Source organism: Humulus lupulus, chromosome 7, assembly GCF_963169125.1.
Source record: "Humulus lupulus chromosome 7, drHumLupu1.1, whole genome shotgun sequence".
In the NCBI taxonomy this organism is placed as follows: Eukaryota; Viridiplantae; Streptophyta; class Magnoliopsida; order Rosales; family Cannabaceae; genus Humulus; species Humulus lupulus.
In genome coordinates, this window is record NC_084799.1 from 73,347,898 (window position 1) to 73,370,705 (window position 22,808).

The following is a 22,808-nucleotide window of genomic DNA, read 5'->3' on the forward strand; positions in this document are numbered from 1 at the left end:
TCTTGTAGATCCATTTGCATCCAATGGCATTAACATTGTCAGGCAGATCTACAAGTTCCCAGACTGAATTGGAATACATTGATTCCATTTCTTGATTCATGGCTTCTTGCCACTTATCAACATCAGGGTCTTCCATTTCTTCTTTAAAAGTCAATGGATCGTCCTTTTCAGTATCTGATACAAGAACGTGTGCCTCATGTTCGTAGCGAATAGGTGGTCTCACAATCCTCCCACTACGACGTTGCACTGGTTTTTCCTTTTCAGAAAATGTGGTTTCTTTGGTTGTTTTGTCATTAATTGTTGCTGGTGACTTTGCGACTTCATTTGAGACCATCTCCTCCAGTACAACCTTACTGCGAGGTTTGTGGTTATTAACATAGTCATATTCAAGAAAAGTTGCATTTGTCAAAAAATGTTTTATTTTCTTTTGGACTATAGTAAGTTCCACCTCCAGTCTCTTTGGAATATCCCATAAACATACATACTTTAGAGCGCGTTTCCAACTTCCTGGTCTTCCTTTTAAGCACACGTGCAGGACACCCCCAAATTCTAAAATGGTGTAAACTAAGTTTACAACCATTCCATAATTCTATGGATGTCTTTTGGATGGACTTAGGTGGAACATCATTCAATGTGTATAGAACACATTGAAACGTATAGCCCCTGAATGACAGTGGTAATGATAAGAAACTCATCATTCATCTAACCATATCTAATAACGTTCTATTTCGACTTTCTGAAACATCATTTTACTGCGTTGTTTCAGGTGTAGTGAGTTGGAATTGAATGTCATGCTCACATTGATGGTTCTTGAATTCACAGTCCAAGTACTCTCTTCCTCGATCAGATCGAAGTTCTTTTTAGTGAATTACCTAATTGCTTTTCAGCCTCTGCTTGAAATTCTTTGAACTTTCCAAAAGTTTCAGATTTTCTTTGCATTAAGTATAGGTAACCAAATCTTGAATAATCGTCAATGAAAGTGACGAAATATTCATAACCTCCTCTTGCTTGTACATTAAGTGGATTGCAAACATCTGTATGTACTAGCTGAAGTGGTTCTGTGGCTTTTGAACCTTTAGCAAAGAAAGGTCTCTTGGTCATTTTGTTTTCTAGACATGATTTACAAACAGGGAGAGATCCAATAAATGGTTCTCTTAAAGGACTACCCTTTACAAGCCTATTTATTCTGTCTAGACCAATATAGTCCAATCTCAAGTGTCACAGATATGTTTCACTATCGGAATCAGTTTAATAGATCTAGGATTAGTTGTTTTTAAATAATTTTAAAAAAATTTGCCATTCCTTATAAGTATGTAAACTTTGTTTATCCCAAAGCATTTTCATAACAATTAAATAGATAATTTCTTTAAATAATAACTACTTTATTAATAAAAGAAATAAATGTCATGCAAACATAGAAATAAGTTTCCAAACATTAATAATCAAAATTACTAACAATAAACAAAATTTCTAGACTTGTGGTATTCTTTGTTTAAAGAAATCTAAAATTTCTAAAACAAAATAAAGAAATTTAAATTGTTCAACTAATAATAAAAATAACTAAACTTCAGGTTCTTATGTATCAATTATGTCAATGGTGTCGCAATCCTTGAATGCCCTTCCACAAAGCGTCGATAATACCCTGACAATCCAAGGAAACTTCTGATCTCAGAAGCACTCCTTGGCCTTGGCCAATCCCTGACTGCCTCAACCTTGGTCGAATCCACCTTAATTATGTATTTATTAACGATTTGATCGATGAATGTCACCTGAGGTAACCAGAACTCACACTTTTTGAACTTGGCCTACAATCTGTGCTCCCTCAGTCTTTTAAATACCATTCGGAGATGCTACCCATGCTCTACCTCTAACTGAGAATAAACCAGGATGTCGTTGATGAAGACAATCACGAATTTGTCTAGAAAATCCTTGAACACTCTGTTCATCAGATCCATAAAAGTTGTTGGGGAATTATTCAATCCAAATGACATGACTAAGAACTCATCTTGCTCATACCTGGTACAAAAAGTTATCTTTGGAATATCCTCTTCTTTGATCCTCAACTGGTGATAACCATATCGAAGATCAATCTTTGAGAACACTGTCTTACCCTATAGTTGAGCAAACAAGTCATCGATTCTCGGCAGTTGATACTTGTTTTTGATAGTCAGCTTATTCAGCTCTCTGTAATCAGTGCACATTCTCAGGGATCCATCCCTCTTCTTCACAAATAAAACTAGCGCACCCCATGGCGGGAAACTGGGCCTAATAAACCCCAAGTATAGTAACTCCTGTAACTGAACCTTCGATTCTTTCAATTATGTTGGAGCCATTCTGTACGGTGCTCTAGACACTTGTTCTATCCTCGGTGCCAATTCAATAACAAATTCTATTTCCCTATGCGGTAGCAACCCTGGTAACTCTTTTGGGAATACATCCAAAAATTCACAAACTAATCTGCTCTCCTCAGGTCCAACTAGAACAACCCTAGTGGTGTCTACCACACTAGCTAGGAATCTTATGCAACCACCTCGCAATAGGTCTCTAGCCCTCAATGCTGATATCATAGGAATGTGGGGTCTGTGAACAGTTCCCACAAATACGAATGGGACCTCACCCTCAGGTTCAAAAGTTACCATCTTCTTCTTACAATCTATGGTTGCCCCATACATGGCTAGCCAATCCATACCCCGAATCATATCAAAGTCATCCATGACCAGCTCTATCAAATCAATTGATAACTCTCTACTATAAACCTCTACCGGTAACGATCTGACCCATCTCCTAGAGACTACCAGATCCCTAATAGGCAATAAAGTCCCAAATCCCACATCCTAATAATCGCATGGTCTACACAATCTATCAATCACTCTACTAGATACAAATGAATGTGTATCCCCAGAATCAATCAACACAATATAAAATATACCAGCACTAGAAAGTTGATCTGTCACGACTGAGGGACTAGCATCAGCCTTTGACTGTGTAAGTGCAAACACTCGAGTTGGCGTCAAGTTGTCCGGCTTCTTTTGTTCTTCCTTCTTTACCGTCGGGCAATCTTTCTTAAGATTCCCAACTATACCGCATAAAAAGTATGCCTTCGCTTGACATTCTCCCAGACGACGTCTCCTGCATCTAACACACTCTAGATAAGTCATCCAGCTCTCATTGCCACCCTAGCAGCCAATCTGTATAATCCATGGCCTCTTGTCTGGGCGTGAAGCTGTAAGAATGTCTGGGGGTATTTCTCTTCTGGTACTAGGGCTGTAACGCCCTACTACCCAGGGACCGTTACGTTGTGCATTTTAAATAGTGTTAAACTCGCTAACCAAGTCATTTGGCCATAATCGTGTAACTAATTGTGATTAACAATTTAGGGTTAAAAATTTTGGTTAAAGATACAACGTTTGACTAAAACGTTTACTGTATACATAGGGATCCCATATTGTATTTTAAAGGTTAATTACAATAAAAGATTTGCAACCAGTCGACCTAAGCAACAAAATAGGCTTCAACCCTAGTTCCTCTTGAAACCCTCAGCCGTGGTGGTCGAGTAGCCGCATATGTACACATCGTCACCTAAGCTCTCCAACTTAAGGATGATCCAGCTTTCTTCTGCCTTTACCTGCACCATATAGCACCCGTAAGCCGAGGCTCAGCAAGAAAACTAAATATGCTCATGAACAGGTACTAACATGTCACTGAATCATAATGGGCATGCCTAGCAATAATAGCCCTATTCATGCATGCAAGCAAGTCCAAATAAATGATTACAGAGCTCCGCACCCTATATGGATGACTATTGAGTCCATCTTTGAATAGGAGACTAATGAGTCACACACTTTATAGGTGACTAATGAGTCACACAATTGGGCTCTGCACCCTAATCAGATAAGTAACTAATGAGTCACGTACTTGGGCTTCGCGCCCTAATCAAATAAGTGATGAATGAGTCACGCACTTGGGATCCGCACCCTAATCAGATAAGTGACTAATGAGTCATGCACTTGGGATCCACACCCTATTCAGATAAATGACTAATGAGTTACACACTTGGGCTCCGCACCCTAATAATATAAGTGACTAATGAGTCATGCACTTGAGCTCCACACCCTAATCAGATAAGTTACTAATGAGTCACGCACTTGGGCTCTGCACCCTAAGCCACGTGATGTTACAATCACCTGAGCCTTTTTGGCCCTAGCACTAAGTAACTAGCCTTTATACTAGACAAGCGATTTTAGTTTTCATCGAACTTGGGGTCGGTCAAGCATTTAATGCTTATGTCGATTAGATCTAATCATTTTGGCTCTACGTTCAATATGCTTATGCCGCTCTTGACTCATAGGTCAATTTCATACGACCCGTGCCATTTCCGACTAATGAGTCAGTACCACTCACAAGTAAGCAATGCACTTAGGCATATATCATATGTCAAATATTTAAATATAAGGCATTCATCATGCTTACTCAACATTCGCTAGCATAATTATGATCATGCACAATTATAGAGACTCAAGCTCTGATCAATCTCATATTCAACATTCATGCCATGCTCTAATATCATGTATCTTATGCATCACATGCATCACATACTCGGTGCATTTTTCTTACCTTTGGTCCAAGCACAGGTTACCAACAAACGGTCCTTAAGCACAATCATGTTTACAAGCCCCTAGCGATAGCCTAGTCACAACCATAATATAAAACCTTATAAAAATGAGTAAATAAATACTTCCAAACCCAAACCTAGCCTCCGGGATGTCGAATCCTACTCAACTGGGTAGTAGGATCGATCCTAGGTCCTTAGAGTTAAGATCCCACGATTAAAAACCAAATCTAGGCAAAAATGCCCAAGCCGGTCGCGACCTGGCCCTCAGGGTCGCGACTTGCCCCCAAGTCAGAGAGCCCTTGCTTGGGCTTTGGATGCGGGCTACGACTTCACCCCTCTTGGGCCATGGTGCGCCCCCCAGGCTTCCTCCTCCTAGCTTCTAGCTTCATCCAACTATCGACTTGCTAGAACAAGGTCGCGACTTGACCACGAAATTAGCCATTTCCTACGATTTTTCCCACTTAAAATTCTCCAAAAACCTATCCAAACATATCCAAATCCCAAAATCAAAGTTCCCAAACATCCTAATTATCAAACACAAATAAAACCCAAGCTTCAATCCATCCAAAAACTCATCAAAACATAAAATCCAATCAAAGCTTAAAAACTTAGAACTTAAAACTTGGATTACCTCTGATTGAGTCGTTTCCAAACTAAAACCTCCGGCTAATAAGCTTCTAATCTTCCCTAGAATCGCTATGCCTCAATCCTTGCTTAAATCTGAGTCCTAAAACTCGAGTTTCCTTGAAAATGAGAACGGGTGTTGAAAAGGGAATGGGAGGAAAAGAGAACGTTTTGAACGTTCTTTTATAATTCTGACAGGTTACTTCAAGCTTAAGTAACCTCAAGAAAATCCTAATGCTCGGGGTCCCAAAAATGCCCCCGGGGATTCCCATAATTTCCCTCTGATCTCACTAACTCCCAATCCCTCATCATATATTTATTCCCATTACCCAATATCTCAGTAATGTGCTAAATACCCCTTGACTCACTTCAAGTTAAGTATGGATCTCGTTGTGACTTTTCCACTGGCTTGCCTCCTAGGATAGTCTCATGCTGAGTAACTCATGCATAACCAAATAATAATGAAGTACCACACACATACCACATATATGCCAAATATACCCATAACGGGCCAAATTATGAAAATTACCCAATTAAACATAAATGGGTCCACATGCATATTTAATACACCTAAACATGCATATCAAGTCATATTATGATATAACTCACATAATCACATAATGATACACATAAATATCATATAATCACAAAATTCCAAATTTGCCATCCTAGCCCCCTAATCAAGGCCCTAAGCCTTATTAGGAAATTTGGGTCGTTACAAGGGCCTCCACCCCTACCAAAACCTGTAAAGGGAGGTCCCATCCTCTTTGTGTCCCTTCTGGCTGCATTCTCCCACCAGATCTTGTCCTCTGTGCCCTCAACAGTAAGGACCTTCTTTATTACCTGAGCGTATGTTGTCACTCCAGATATAGAGCTAATTTTGACATCCCGGGCTATTATTGCATTTATCCCTCGAACAAATCGTTCCTTTCTTATTAGATCAATTGGCACCAAGTGAGAAGTGAACTTGGTCAACCTATCAAATTTTAGAGCGTACTCTGTCACTGTGACTACGTCGTTGTAGTATTTCTCGTTAAACTTGTCTGCCTTTGCAACTCTGACTGCATCGTTGTAGTATTTCTTGTTAAATAGATCTCTGAACTCTTTCCAACTCAGGGTTTTCCCATTTTTGGTCTAGGATACCACTTCCCACCAAATTCAAGCATCCTCCCAAAACATAAACGCGGCACAAGCCACTCTCTCGGTACCTGCCACCCCCATAACGTCTAGGATGGAGGTGGTCATACCCATCCACTGCTCAGCTCATAGTTGATCTGGCCCTCCCTCAAAGGTAGGAGGGTGTTGCTTTTTGAAGCGCTCATATAGATGCTCCCACTTATTCTCAGCCCCCAGCTAGCACTATAGGTGGCACAACTGGCGCGACGTTCCCTGCTAGAACCTACTACTGCCTTAACAAGCGGATCTCATCCTCTTGTCTCTGTAGTCTTGCTTGCATGTCAGCTGATGCAAAATAAATTATTAGTAAAGTACTAGTAAAAGTTGAACCCACGAGGACTATTATTAAATTTATTATTCAAAATAAAAACAAGAATTAAATAGGAGATTTTGTTTCAAGATTTAATAACATAAAATAAAGTAATAAACAAAGAACAATGGATAATATGATTTTAATGAAACAATTAAGAGTTATTCTCCACCTTCGACAGTCAATCTATCAACAATGACGAATAATATTCTCTATTCCCAACTAAACTATTAACCCCACAGATAACACTTAAGCAGTCAATTATCCCAGTTTCCCTAATATAATTAATTAAAGCTAAGCGCTCTTAATTAATCCTTTTTACCAAGCAATAAATCCATTAAGCATGTGATCTATTTAACCCAAGAAAAGCATTACATTCAATGGAAACAAGTTAACCTTGGTAACAAATTCATTAAGCATGCAATTCATTTAACCTAGGTTCTATTTTTCATCACAATCAAGATACCTGTCACAATATCCTAATTGCAATGTGTCACTTTACTTAGAATCCTAAACTATTAGGTGAATAACAATCCTAAAATGATAGTAGAATAATGCAAAACCCTAATTAGTTGGCCACCTAACAAGATCTTACAAGAATCATAGCATTCAAATAGAAAAATAGAAGCAATTTTGTTATAAGGGAATAAAAGGAATAAAAGTCATCAATGCATTCAAGATCTCATGTCTACGGTTTTGAAATAACCCTCAACTAAAAAGAAAACTACTCCATAATCATACTCATATTCACAAACCTAAATATTCAATGAAAATAAAGGAGTTTTGAGAAGAAAGAAAAACTAGATTGAATAATGTAGATGATGATGTCTTTTCTCCTCCTCTGCTGCTCTAGCCTTTAAAATTTGCAATCCAAAGTTATTCTAAAAGTTAACTCTAATCCCTTTTATAGCCCATCAAAAATTACATTTAAAAATCATAATTAAGAAAAATTATATCCCAGGTTGTGGCCAGTGATTCTTGGTGGCCACGGCCACAAGATTGTTCTGTTGCAAAATACGCGGTCTGGCCGTGACCAGGAGTTCATGGTGGCTGCGGCCACTAGTCTCTGACTCCCAAGCCGCCAGTTATTCTTGGTGGCCGCGGCCACATGCCTTTTTTTGCTCGCATGCATTTTTCTTCATTTTTTAGTGTTTCTTCAACTGCAGCCACTGATGATATAGCTACCATAACGTCCTCGATATAGCTCAAAATTGGACGATTCAAAAAGATATGGAAAGATAAGAAAAAGTTCTAAAACTTGTATTTCTTGAAAGATTTTCAAAAGAGCATTTGAAAATTATCAAAATTAAGTATGAAGCTTCAAACTTGTAATTTCGAGCTTAACCATTTCTTGTAAAACATCCCAAATTCATTATTTTGCACCCAAGTATCCTGGAAGTCCTAAAACACAAATAAACTTATTAAACATATATAAAAAAAAATGATCAAGTGCATAATCATAGAAGAATAGTGAATTAAAAATAGACAAATTTGATACTTATCATCAGCAAGCACCTGTTTCCAGTTCTCAGGGTTAGCGGAGGGTTTTGACCCTAGTCATTATCTCTGACCTAAATTTTGGCACTGACTACTTCATCTGATTGCCCTGGAAGCATACTTCCAAGTCTATTTGAAATCAATGACTTAGCTCAGCAAACAATAATAACGGTGCCCAGCACCACCCCACAGTCCAAAAACAAAACAAGTAAGCACACACATGCAATAACAATGCTAATAAGCATTTAAATAGCTTTCACATTCAGCAATCATGCTAATAAGCATGTCTTTTCATACTCATACTCAACCATGATGCTAATAAGCACGCACTTAGCAGTTATAAGCAATCAACAGTGCTAATAAGCATTTCTTTAACATTCATAAGCAACACTAGTGCTAATAAGCACATCTTTTATCGTGCACATAGCAGTCAATGGCCAGGCCATATCAGTATAACTCATGCTTCCTATTCAAGCATGCATGTAAGGCATTTATATTTCAATTAAGCAACTAAGCACATAAACACAGTAATAGTTACCAAACCCTGAGTCGAGATTGAATTTAGCGACGAGTGTACATGCCCAGCTAGTCTTCAAGAACCCTTAAACCTAGACCGCTCTGATAGCAAGTTGTAACGCCCTACTAATCTAGGACTGTTACACTATGTAATTAAAATAGTGTTTAACTCGCGAAATGAGTCATTTGGACATAAAATGTGTAATTGAAACTAACACAAGATTTAGGTACTAAATTTTTTTGTCAAAAGAAAATCGTTTCATTAAAAAGAGTCTGAGTTTGATACATGGGATCCCAAAAGAGTGTATAAACTACACCAGATGCAAAATGAATACAAGGGCTGGCCTAAGCGACAAAATTGGGGTTCAACCCTAGTTCTAACAAATATCCTCGCCCATGGCGTCTGAGCATGCCGCATATGTACACCCCACCTTTGAAGCTCTCCAACTCATGGCTGGTCCAGCTTTTCCTTTCCTTTACCTACACCATGTAGCACGCGTGAGCCGAGGCTCAGTAATAAAACATAATCATGCTCATAAGCAGTTAGCCAATGAATTACAAAATCTTTATTAACATGCCTACCAGTAATAACCATACTATTGCATGAATTTAATCCACATAAGCGACTATAGAGTCACATCGAAGGCCCATTGTCGTATTCCCATCTAACCAGCCTTTGAGCTAGCCCATTGCATCTTGCGCTTTATTTTTCAAGCGGCCATAGGGTTGTTCAAGCGTATATCCCTCTTCTGGGTTGGCTTAACCAAATCGGCTTGCGCTCAGCATGCTGTTGCCACCCTCGACTTATAAGCTGAGATTTTCAATCAGACTTATCATATAAACATTCATCACTTAACATAGATATGCACAATGTGTAACGCCCTGCGTTTTGGGTACCTTGAAACGACTCGGGTCGAGATTTTTTTCCCCTGAGTTAAGCATATTATTTTAAATAATATTATATTTGTTTGGAATTTATTCCATGAGTTATTGCTAGCCAAATTATGAATTTTGTGATTTAAAAGTTGGCCTTTTACACACATTTAATACACTTAAACCTGCATAATCAGTCATATCATAATACAACTCATGCAATTCACATAATCAAATAAATATTCAATTAAATCATATGATATTCCAATAATGCCCTCCTGGCACCCTAATCAAGGCACTAAACCTTATTTGGAACTTTGAGACATTACAGCCAGGCTTCTAGCGTCCACGGATCACAGGGCGTTCCGCCCAGGCGCACTGTGAAAAATCACGTTAGGCATGGAGGTTGTGTCCCGCTAGCACCTCGCTAGCCTCCAAGAAACCCTAGCCAATGGGCCAAAGGAGAAATTTATCCACCAACCGAGGACAAGGAATTATTGTCTTGGTCAATAACGAGTACGTTGACTCTGAGGGGGAAACATAAGTAGGATACGCCGAGGACGGTGGTCGCCACCAAGCACAACATGACCTGCGAGATGACTTAAATGCTCACAGGGGCAGGGCAGCTCCCTATGATAATGCTGGGAGAAGAAATCTACTAGACCTCTGAGATGACCTTAATGCTCGGTGGAAAGAACACTCGGCACAGAGTGCCAACCAAGACTGCAACCCTGTTCGAGCATAATTGGAGAGTTTGAAGAGAATAATGCTTAGAATGTCCCAGTGATAAGGCCACGACTTCGACTCAAAGGATGAAGATGGGTAGCCTTGTACTCATCACATTGTGGAAGCCCCGTTGCCTCGAGGCTTCAAAATGCCAAACATCATGTCGTACAGCGGAGGAACGGATCCCACCAACCATCACTCAAATTTTAATAGATTGATGTCAGTTCACCGCATCTCTGAGGATGCCAAGTGCCATGTCTTCCCATTGACTTTGACAGGACTAGCAGATGAATGGTTCAAGAAGCAAAAGCTAGGATCCATTCACTCCTGGCACCAACTCTCTTCCTCCTTCCAAAGACAATTCTTAGATGCTTGGAAGGTGAACTTCGAGGTCAATGCTTTGGCCAACATAAAATAAGGACCACTTGAGACTCTTAAAGCCTACATCAAACGCTTTAAGAAAGAAGCAGCTAGGACCAAGAAAGTCAATGATGGCCAAGAGATGATGACCCTACAAGCTGGCATCCGAGCAGGTTCCCCACTATAGGATGACCTCTAGCAGAGAGGATGCCACAGGCTCGATGACTTCATATGTTGAGCCCAAGAGTACATCAATTGGGAAGATGCCCAGATTGGAGCATTCAGGGGAACAGTCTCTTTCCCCACTCTATTGATCCCAAATGAGTGTTATGAACGCTCCACAATTTAGTCCAGTTGTTCAACCAACTTGCATTAGCGCCATGCCAAATGTTGGTTTTAATGTCACCTTGACAGGCTATGGAGACGCTCCCACTGGATACAGTGCTTTTCAGCATGCGTTCAGTGCACGAACTACAACTCCAACCCAGTCTGCAACACCTAGCGAGGCCCCCAGCTGGAGTAGACGCGGGGGAAAGGGAAAGGGCAAGAAGACCAAGAGAACTTGAGAAAATCCTAATGAGAATTACACTCCACAATACTCCAAGTATATGGACTTGGTGGATAGTCGAGAGAATATTTTCCTGGCCACGGAACAGTAGGTCCACTACCAGAAACAGCAGCCTATCTCGAGGGATCGGGAGATAAGAGAATCCACTAAGTTTTTTCGGCTCCACAATGATGTGGGGCACCACATCCAATTGAGAATCTCGTAATATTGGGGCACCTCCACCAGTATGCTAGGGCCGGAGCACGCCCATCCTAGGCTCCATCCGCAGGATTGCCTCCACAACAAGTGGTTCCTCAAGCTCCGGGCAAAGTGCTCGTGACCTCGCAACAGAAGGTAGCCCATGGACCTCCACCCCCCCCCCCCCAAGTGAACGGGAGAGTAAGGACTATCTTTGCAGTACTTAGGGGGCACATCAAGGGGCTCACAGAATCGCTATGCGCAAGCCCTAAACCATGACGACAAAATGTTGGCGCTAGCCCAGCTACCAGCACAAATGCCCCAAATGACGGATCAATTCATCATATTCTCCAAGGACGATGCTCAGAGGGTGAATTTTCCCCACCATGACCCTTTAGTGGTCGACAGCTAAATTTCCAACAAGATGGTGGCTCGGATCCTAGTGGATAACGGGAGTTCTATGAACATCTTATTCAAGTCAGCCTTTGAGAAGATTGGGATGACTACTAGTGACTTGTCCCCTTGCACATCCACTTTTTATGGGTTCTCTGAGAATGGTCTCATTCCGATTAGGCAGATCAAGCTTCCAGTGACACTTGGAGAAGTACCTTGCCAGGCCTTCAAGTACTACACATTTGTGGTCGTAGACTACTCCTCTACTTACAACACCATTCTGGGGCGTCCATCCCGGGTGGAGTTTGGAGTTGTTTCCTCAATACACTACTTGTGCATAAAGTTCCCACCAAGGCGGGAATAGGAACAGTCTGCAGAGACCAAAATAAGGTCTGTTAGTGCTACAATGTGTCCCTCAAACATCCAGTAATGGTGATTTAGGCATCATCCTCAAAGCAGCCTCTTCCTGAGGAGATGGAGGTCTAGGCTGTTCAAGAGGAAAGGGATTCCAATGAGTTAGACCCCAGAGTTCAGGAAGAAATGGCTATTAATCCCATGGAGGAGGCCAGGGAAGTCACTCTTGATGCCTCCAATGCAGACAAGCAAACTAAGGTCAGGAATAATCTCAAGGCGAATGTCCGAGAGGCGTTGGTGGGCTTTCTCAAGGAGAACTAGGATGCCTTCTCCTATTTTCCCTCTGACATGAAGGGCATTGACCCAAACATCATATATCACGCCTTGAATATTGATCCTAATGTTTCCCTAGTGCAACAAAGACAGAGGACCATTGATCCATCTCAGGCATTGGCCTTAAAGGTGGAAGTCGACAAGTTTTTCATGAACGGTTTTATCCGAGAAACACACTACCCAAAGTGGTTGTCAAACCCGTTCCTGGTGCCTAAGCCTGATGGCACCTGGAGGACCTACATAGACTTCTTTGACCTTAATAAGGCCAGCCCAAAATATTGTTTTCCTTTGCCTAAGAATGATCAGATGGTCGACGCCACCTCTGTGTGCGAGCTCTTGTCCTTTATAGACACGTACTCGGGGTACAACCATATTTCCATGCATGTCACTGACCAAGAGCACACCAGCTTCTAAACAAACAAAGCTATCTCCTGCTATAATGTGATGCCCTTTGGTCACAAGAATGCTGGTGCCACGTATCAAAGATTAGTGAACCAGATGCTCAAAAACCAACTCGGTAGGAACATGGAGGTTTACGTGGATGGTGTGCTGGTGAAGTCTAGGATAACCCCCAACCATGTGAATCATCTAGCTGAAGTATTATCGGTACTCTGCAGGTTTGGGATAAAATTGAATCCCCAAAAGTGCACTTTTGGAGTTGCCTCTGGGAAGTTTCTAGGCTTCATAGTCAGCGCCTGAGGAATAGAAGCAAACCCCGAAAAAATCAGAGTCCTGATTGAATTTCCATCCCCCAAGAAGCATAAGGATGTGCAAAGCCTGACGGGAAGGATAGCAGCCTTGAGCTGTTTTGTCTTGAAGGCGACTGATAAGTGCAACCCCTTCTTCAACACCCTCCAACCCTCCAATTTTGTCTAAGCTCATAGATGGAGAGCTCGTACTCCTCTACATGGCTATCTTTGAGAATGCCATTAGTGCTGCCTTGGTCCGAGAGGAAGACTACGTCCAACATCCCGTCTACTACGTAAGTAAAAGACTCCTCGGAGCGAAGTCCAGATATCCACTCATGGAAAAGTTGACATTATGCTTGATGGTAGCTTCTCAAAAGCTAAGGCCCTATTTCCAAGTGCATCCCATCAGGGTCCTCACCAACCAACCCTTGCAGCAAGTCCTTCAGAAGCCAGAGTCCTCCGAGAGACTCCTCAAGTGGGTGGTCGAACTAAGCTAGTTTGACATCACTTACCACCCAGATTTTATTGTCAGGTGCACAGGAATGCATAAGTTACCCGAGGAGGCCCCAATAGTCAGGCTCACATGGAAGTTGTATGTAGATGGGTCCTCAAACGAGAACGAAGTTGAAGCAGGCCTTATCTTGGTATCCCTCGAAGGGCACATGGTTCACAGGGCTTTGAGGTTTGGATTCGACGCCTCAAACAACAAAGTTGCATACGAGGAACTCATTGCCAGACTCTGAGTAGCCCTAGAACTTAAAGTTGAAGACCTCAAAATTTTTAGTGATTCTCATCTCGTGGTGAATTAGGTCCTCGAAGAGTACCAGGCCCAAAGGACAAAGATGGTCGCCTATCTAGCTAAGACCTAGGAAATGCTGCACAACTTCAAGAAATTTACCATTCGACAAGTGCCAAGGGAACATAATTCAAATGTTGATGCCCTACCCAAGCTTGCTACCACTAAGGATGTTGAGTTGATCAATGTGGTCCCAATAGACTATTTGGGTGCTCCAAGCGTTTCAGCTCCCGAGGAGCTAAAAGTGTTCCAATCCCAGGATGGTTGGATGGAGCCTATTATGAAGTACCTTGTCTCAGGAGAGTTACCGCAGGACAAAAAATAACTTGGAAGCTGCTTTACCAGGTGCCTCAGTACATGATCATGGACAATAAGCTATACAGGCGAGGATATTCACTGCCACTTCTCCAGTGTGTGTCTAAGCAAGAGGCCAGCCTTATCCTCCCGAGAAGTGCATGAAGGCTTTTGCGGGGACCATGATGGGGGCAGAGCCTCGCCAAGAAAATCCTAAGAAAAAGGTACTTTTGGCCTACGATGAATGGTGATGCGATGGACTACATCAAGAAGTACGATAAGTGGCAACACCATGCCAACATACCCCGAGATCCTCCTAATAAGCTCACGCAGATGACAAGTCCCTAGCCCTTCGCAATTTGGGGCATTGACCTTATCGGGTCCTTACCCACGGGAAAAGGAGGAGTGAAGTACGCTATTGTGGCAGTCGACTGTTGGGAATTGTGCCCTAAAAGCATATGTAGTAGACATTATTTTATGAAATAAATAAATTGTATTTGTTATGCATGTATTTTATGGACTATATTATTCTGTGATAATATTATGTAAATATCAGAAAAATTCCTAAGTTCATATATGTGATCTCAAACACGTATTGGTACGGGAGGATTGTGTTTGAGATAAATGAACTTGAATAGTTTGCAGTAAAATAAAGTTATGGAATCTTTAGATTAATTACTTCAAGTACGGACCACTAGTATTATGAATACATGTGATCTAGATCCGGATCACTAGTATGGCAGGACACTTTAGTGGAGGTGCTTTATATATTAAAGAATATATAGAACTGGACCAGATATGTTTATTAATACTTAGTTAAATACCGTTTCGAAGTATTAATTAAATATATCAACTGATGATCATATACAAATATATTTTAATCCTGAAGTTACTATGAACTCCTATTTATGTTATATGAGTTATTTGATTCACTCGTTAGGGTTTGTCAGAATGATCAGGCTATAAACTTTTGTTTTGGAAAATCATTAATGTAGATGGTTGGGGACATAGTATACAGATATGGAATCTATGCCTTCTCGCAAGAGATTGAATAATGATTCTCTTAAGGGTTGACTTTTGAGACTGAAAGGTTATTGAGCTCAAATTCATAATTTAGTTATGAATTAACCTTCACTAGTAAAGTCAATGGTACTTAAGGAAACAAGAGATAATTAAAAGGATAAAACTGTAATTTTATTCCCTATTAATTATGAACCATTATTAGAGGGTCAATTTGTATGCAATGATTATATCAATGGACGCTTTATAATTATAAAGTACTCAGTAAATGAAATGTCTATAATTACAAGAGTGCAGTCTCATATTTAAAAGTAGAATAATCATGAGATTAATAAATTAAGATTATTTAATTAAAGAGTTTAATTAATAATCTCAAATTTATTGGAGCTTGGAAATATAGGTCCATAGGTCCCCATAGCGGCTCTATCAACACTATTCAAGGTAAGAGGTGATTTGAAGAGAAAAATAATTTAAAGACATATTTAAGAAGAAATTTGCTCTTTGGGCCAAATATGTAATTATATGATCATAGTGATTAATTAATTAATTACAAATTAGTTGTAGTTAACAAAATTAATTAATATTTAATTATTGTATAATTTTTGAAATTATATTAAATAATTATATTAATTTTGAAATTTAATTAAATAATTATAATGAATTAAATATTTATTTTCAAAAGTATCAGATTTAATTAAATATCTTTAATTATCTTTATTTGAGTGGGAGATAATAATCTGATAAGTTCAAATTGGATTTGAATTTAAAAGATTAATATTTATTCAAATAATTAATTATATTTGATAATTAGTTAAAAAGATATTTAATTCAAATTTGAATTAGTTATCAGGTTGTTAGATTTTATCTAACAAAGTAGTTTGAATAAATAATTAAATAAAAATAGAAAAATTAAATATCCCTAAAAATAGGGGTGGTACACGTGCACAGTCCATGGGCTGTGTGTGGCATGTACTGCTATTTTTCAGGGATAGGATTTTCATTTTTATTTATTTAATTAATTAATTAATGGATAATTCAAAAAAATAGTTTTTGGATATTTTCATTAATAAAATAATTAATTAATTAAAAAGTAAATTGTAAGTTGGTTACAAATTTATTTTTTAAATCTGAATATTTTCTTTTAAGTATGACTAATCTTAAAATATACAGATAACTAAGACAACTCAGTCTATTCGCTCTGTGAAAAATAGAACAATATTTTTCTCTCCCTGAAAAATAAAGAACTAGTTCTTAGGCCTATTCTTTTGATCTCATGTGTTGAGTACATCAAGTAGAATCACAAATAAACTATCATTCATTCTCTAAGTGCCCACACACTTCTTGAGGTGTAGAGAACGTTGTGGAAGATCTTGGTGTGAGTATCTAGGAGTAGCTTGGATAGGAAGATCGTTCTTATTACAAAAAGATAGCAAGGACACTTGATAGGCTTCAAGAGGTATGATTTCTATTCTTAACTTGCTTATGATTAATGCATGTATATTAATGGATCCGCATATTTAAATGTAGTTTAAATATGTTACAAAATTTTTGTTGTACACTGGGCCAACCCCACCACCTTTATGATGCGTATTAGGAAACTCATTCCTAGCATCAACTACTTCACGAAGTGGGTCGAGGCCAAACCTCTCGCTACAATCACTTCCAAGAAGGCACTGTAATTTTTAAATAAAAACATCAGTTGTTGCTACGGGCTTCCAAAGAAGATAGTCTCCGACAATGGCCTGCAATTTGACAGCGAGCTGTTCACAGAATTTTGTCAAAGGCACGGAATTATGAAAAGTTTCTCCTTCATAGCTCATCAACAAGCAAACGGTCAAGTTGAAGCAGTCAACAAGATGCTTAAAGCCACTTTGAAGAAGAGGCTTGAGCAGGCGAAAGATGCCTGGCCTAAGAAGTTGCCTAAGCCATTGTGGAGCTACTGCACCACTGCTAGGACATCTACTGGCCATTCGCCATTCTCCATGGCCTACGGGTATGAAGCCATGCTACTAGTTGAGGTAGAAATCTCCACGCACCGACAAGATACATATGATCCGACCACAAACCATGCTTTACTCTAAGAACCTTTGGACCTTGTGGAGGAGCTCCAAGAAGCTTCACAGCTAAGTGTAGCATCCTACCAACAAAAGGTGGCCAGATATTTCAAATCCAAAGTGAAGTAGAAAACTTTGGAGTTGAAGACCTGGTGTTGCGAAGAGTTTTCTTAGCCACCCGAGACCCTGGTTCTGGAGTGTTGGGCCCTAATTGGAAAGGCCCACACTAAGTCAAGAGCGTCATGTGTCCAGGGACATACAAGTTGGTCCAACTGAATGGGGAGTTAGTGCTCCACGCCTGGATGCAGAACATTTTTTCTGGTATTATCAGTAGTATGAGCAATGTATTTTCTAAATTTTGCAATCATTTTGTAGCCTCCGTGCACAAAACCACTGGAAACCGTGTATGCAAAATATAGTAGATGAAATTCATAAAATTTGCTTGTAGTTCTTTTAATTTTTTAAATTTTAGTGCTAAATTTACTACTCAAGGAACACCCGCTCGTTGGCCTAGACAAGTTAACGGAGACCATTCTTCAATCACTTAGGGACATAGCTTGGTCACCTTGCAGGATAACCACTCGTAAAGTATGACATAGGAAACTAAGCTTGTCATGAGCGGAGTAAGCCTAGTGTCATAGCTTGCGAGAGCGGAACAACCTAGGGAAATTAGTGAAACCTAGCATTGGAAAACCCTAAAAAAACCCAACTTTTGGGTGAACTTGAGTTATCTTCTAAGGACTACGCGCCCAAGGAGAAATAACTAGTTCTCAACTCCTGAAGAGTGATCGAAGCCTCGAGTCACCTGTACTCAGGCGCAAATCTTAAGTTTCCAAAAGCTTGATCACAAGGCATGGCCTAAAAGGGCGAAGAAATCGACCCATGTCCTGAAGACTTATGGCTCGAGGACTAGCAACGAGTTTCCGATTTCCAAAACCAGAGTAATCTGTATTCGGGGGAAAAACTATAATTGTGACTAACGAAAATGACCTGGTGCAACCTCCCAAGGACTATGTGCTTAAGAAGGAGAAGGAACACTTTGCCTTCGAACCTTAAGTAAATTTGACCTCGTAAGACCCGAGTTGCTGGGACTCAAGGACGTAAGGACACGTTGAGTGTTCCCACTTGACAGCGCACTAAAGTTACTTTTGAGGACTGCGAGCCTGTGAAACAACAATGTGTGCTTAAAAGCGTCAAAATACTAGGTAAGTCGACATGACTCGAGTTGCCAGGACTCAAGCACAAGTCCCTAGTTGAATTGACTAGGGCAATTAAGACCTAAGTCTCAAAGACTGAGGCACATGCATGGTGGATAGGATAAGGTTTAAAATTCTCATGACATCATATTACATTCAATTAAAATTAAAACCTTTCAAACTTTAAGAACAAATTGCACAATTACCAAACGTTAAAAATATGTTGAGTAATAATGCAATGAAGGTAGATAAATAGTGCAAGCATAAGCCATATAGTAAAGTAAAAATATTTAGAATTGCGCTCAAGGGCTCGAGCATTAACTTGTGTGTACCCGAAATAGAGCAATGGCATGCAAGCCTATTTAAAAAACAAAAGAAATAAAAACAAAAATTACAAGGGCCTGCTCGCTCAAAGAAACCACCGCGATGAGCTCGATCACAGGATCAACCTCGGGAGCACGACCCGCCTCAGCTGTAGCCCGAGCCTGAGTAGTTGCGGCCTCATCCGCTTGAAGACATTCCTCAAATGACATCTTCATGTTATGGTCGTTTATGAATGCCAAGTCCGTCTCTCTGTTGCTTTGCCAAACAACATAGAGGGTGTCCTCCTCCAGCACATCAAGCTCATTCTCCAATGCCTGGACTTGAAGTTTTAAGCCCTCAGCCTTCATGGCAGCAGCTTGAGCCCTCAAAACATCTTGTGCAGCTTCCTCCTGGGCTCGGGTAGTCTCCCTTGCATGCTTGGTCGCCTCCTCATGGACAAGATGGGTCTCCTCCCGTGCCACCTCAAGGTCCTTCGTGACCTTATGGATAGCCTCCTCAGCAACCTTGGAACACCTCGTGGCTTCCTCCACTAACCTCAAGGAAGTGTCCTCGAGTGTCTGGAGTCTTGACTACTCCGTCGCCATATGGGACTCCAGATCAGAGGCGGGAGCCTTCTCGTCCTCCAATGCATTCTGGAGCCTTGAGTTCTCTTCCAGTTAAACAAAAGCCTCCCTTAGCCCCTTAAGCTTGAAGGACCTCGTCGTGACAGCATCCCTAAGTCGCTGACACAAAGTCGCAACCTGCACAACAAAACAAAGTTAGCTTCAAGATAACACTTAACTATAAAAAGAAAAGTTTTCAAAATTCAAAATAATTCTTACCCGCAACGTGGTGTAGCAACAGGTTGTGAGGAGGGAAATCTCATTGTCTCCTCTGCAACGGGTGTAACTGCGAGAAGGCATCTCGCAAAGGGATCCCATCAATCCCTGAAGGAGCTTCGCCACCAGCGAAGCTATCCTTTCTCCAATCCTCCCCACAAAGAGATGCTCCCGCTCTTTGTGGCTGGGAGCCGACATTGGGGTCTTAAACCTGTCCTCACAAAGGAACTCCGCGAGGACTTTGAAGTCCTCATTTCCCTTCTCCAAGCGAGCATTGAAGTACTCAACCACCTGTTGGTGCCTTTCTAGATCTTCCCCTTCAAAGTGCTCCGAGAAGATGACAAGGCGAGAGGACTGCCAGGCACCTTGGAGGATGGGAGATCCTTTCCCATCCTTGAAGTCGCCCCATCATGAACTGGGGACCCTCCACAAAGGTCTATGATCTCTCCACTAGTCTCGAGGGGGGGATCAATGGAGTAGCTGTCGGAGTTGCAGAGAGCACCAGGGCTGAAGGAGCAGCCGCTGGGGGTTGAAGGCACCATGACTGGTGCAGCTAGGACTTGGATTTGAGAGGGTCCTGACACCCTCTAGTGTTAGGCCCGAATAGAGTCAGACAAACCCATGTGGCCTGCAAAAAGATGTAAAATGGTTAGAGCTTGTAACGGATTATGATTGTGAAATCCTTTATCACCTAGGAAAGGCAACCGTGGTAGCAGATGCCTTAATCCGAAAAGGTCTGGGACAGTTGTATAATGTGAGGTAGATATCCAGGGAGTTGGCTGACGATATAACTAGAGCAAGAATTGAGCTAGTAGTGGGCCAGTTAGCCAACATCACTTTGTATTCTACTCTTTTGGAGAGGATTAAGGAGAAGCAGTTGAGTGATCCATAGTTGGGGAAGATCAGAGGGGACATCCTAGCTGGAGTAGCTAAGGACTACACAGTGTCAGACATGGGCTTATTGAGATACAAGGATCGGATCTGCGTTCCGATGGACACTGGGATCAGACGGGAGATTCTAGATGAATCTCATACTACCCCTTATTCTCTACATCCAGGCACCACGAAGATGTACCAAGATCTTGAATTTTTATATTGGCAACCTAGGATGAAGAGGGATGTGACTGAGTACATGGCGAAGTGCCTGACCTATCAGCAGGTCATGGCAGAGCATCAAAGACCAGCAGGGATATTACAGCCTCTGGATATCCCAGAGTGGAAGTGGGAGGACATTGCGATGGATTTCATGGTAGGATTTCCTAGAACAGTGGGCCAGCACGATTCAGTTTGGGTCATCGTGGATCAGTATACGAAATCTGCTCGCTTTCTACCAGTGAGGACGAATTACATGGTTGACCAGTATGCAGATCTCTATCTGCGAGAGATAGTTCGCCTTCATGGGACCCCGAGGTCTATCATGTCTAATAGGGATCCTATCTTTACTTCCATGTTTCAAGGAAGTTTACATAGGGCGATGGGTACACAGCTCAAGTTCAGTACAACTTATCATCCTTAGACTGTTGGACAGTATGAGAGGATTATTCAAATACTGGTGGACATGTTGAGAGCATGTGTATTGGACTTTGTAGGGTCCTAGAGTAAATATTTGTCTCTGATAGAGTTTTCCTATAATAACAGCTACCAGTCAACTATTAAAGTGGAACCTTATGAGATGTTGTATGGTGTGAAGTGCAGATCGCCCATTCACTGGGATGAGATGGGTGAGAGGAAATATTTGGGTCCTGAAGCAATTCAGAGGACCACTGAGGCTACTGAAAAGAATAGAGCTCATATGCTCGCATCTCAGAGTAGGCAGAAGAGTTAATCAGATCCAAAGTGGAGGAACGTAGAGTTCCAAGTAGGAGACTATGTCTTCCTTAGAGTTTCACCACTAATAAAGGTGAAGAGATTTGGGAAGAAGGGCAAGCTGAGCCCTAGGAATGTTGGACCATTTGAGATCCTGGTGAGGATCGGTCAGGTGGCCTATAGGTTGGCCTTACCCCCTGCATTGTCTAGTGTGCACAACGTATTTCATATTTCCATGCTGAGGAAGTATGTATCAGATGGGAGTCGTGTATTGAGTTACGAGGATTTGGAACTGGAGACAGATTTGTCCTATGAGAAGCAGCCAGTTGAGATTTTAGACAGGATGGACAAGGTCCTGAGGAACAAGACTATACCTTTAGTTAAGGTATTATGAAGGAACATCAGGGTCGAGGAAGCGACCTAGGAGCTGGAGGCAGATATGCAAAATCAGTATCCCAAGTTGTTCAGGTAAAATTTTGAGGACGAAATTTCTGTAAGGAGGGGATAGTTGTAACGTCCCAAATTACCTAATAAGGCTTAGGGCCTTGATTAGGGAGTCAGGATGGCAATTTATGGAAATTATATGTTTATGTGATATATATATATGCGTGTAATTATGTGGTTATGTGAGTTATATGATAATATGACTAAATATGCGTGTTTAGGTTTATTAAATATGCATGTGAGTCCGTTTCTTATTAGAAGGGAAATTTTTTGTAATTTGTCCCGTTATGGGTATATTTGGCATATATGTGATATATGTGTGAGACCACATTATTATGTGGATATATCTGGGTTACTCGGCACGAGACGATCCTAGGAAGCAAGTTAGCGGGAAAGTCACAACGAGACCGAATACCTGACTCTGGCTGAGTCAAGGGGTATTTTGGATGTCTAATACATTACCGGGTTATCGAGTAACGAGAATGAATATTCGAGGATATATTCTGCATTAGTGAGATTAGGAGGGAATTCCGGGAGTTTTGACCATTTTTCCCTCAGGGACGTCTTTGGTACCCCGAGCCTCGGGATTAACTTAAGGTTACTTAAAGTCTAAGTAACCCACACAAAACACCAAAAATAGAGGAAAACGTACAACATTCTCTCTCTCCCTCTCTCTCTCTCTCTCTCTCTCTCTCTCTCTCTCTCTCTCTCTCTCTCTCTCTCTCTCTCTCTCTCTCTCTCTCTCTCGTTCAAAGACTTTCTTACAATTCCTTGGGAATTCTTGCAGTTTAAGGAGAATCAAGGCTAGTTTAGGCTCGGGATTTTTTGGGGAAAGACTTAGCATCGAT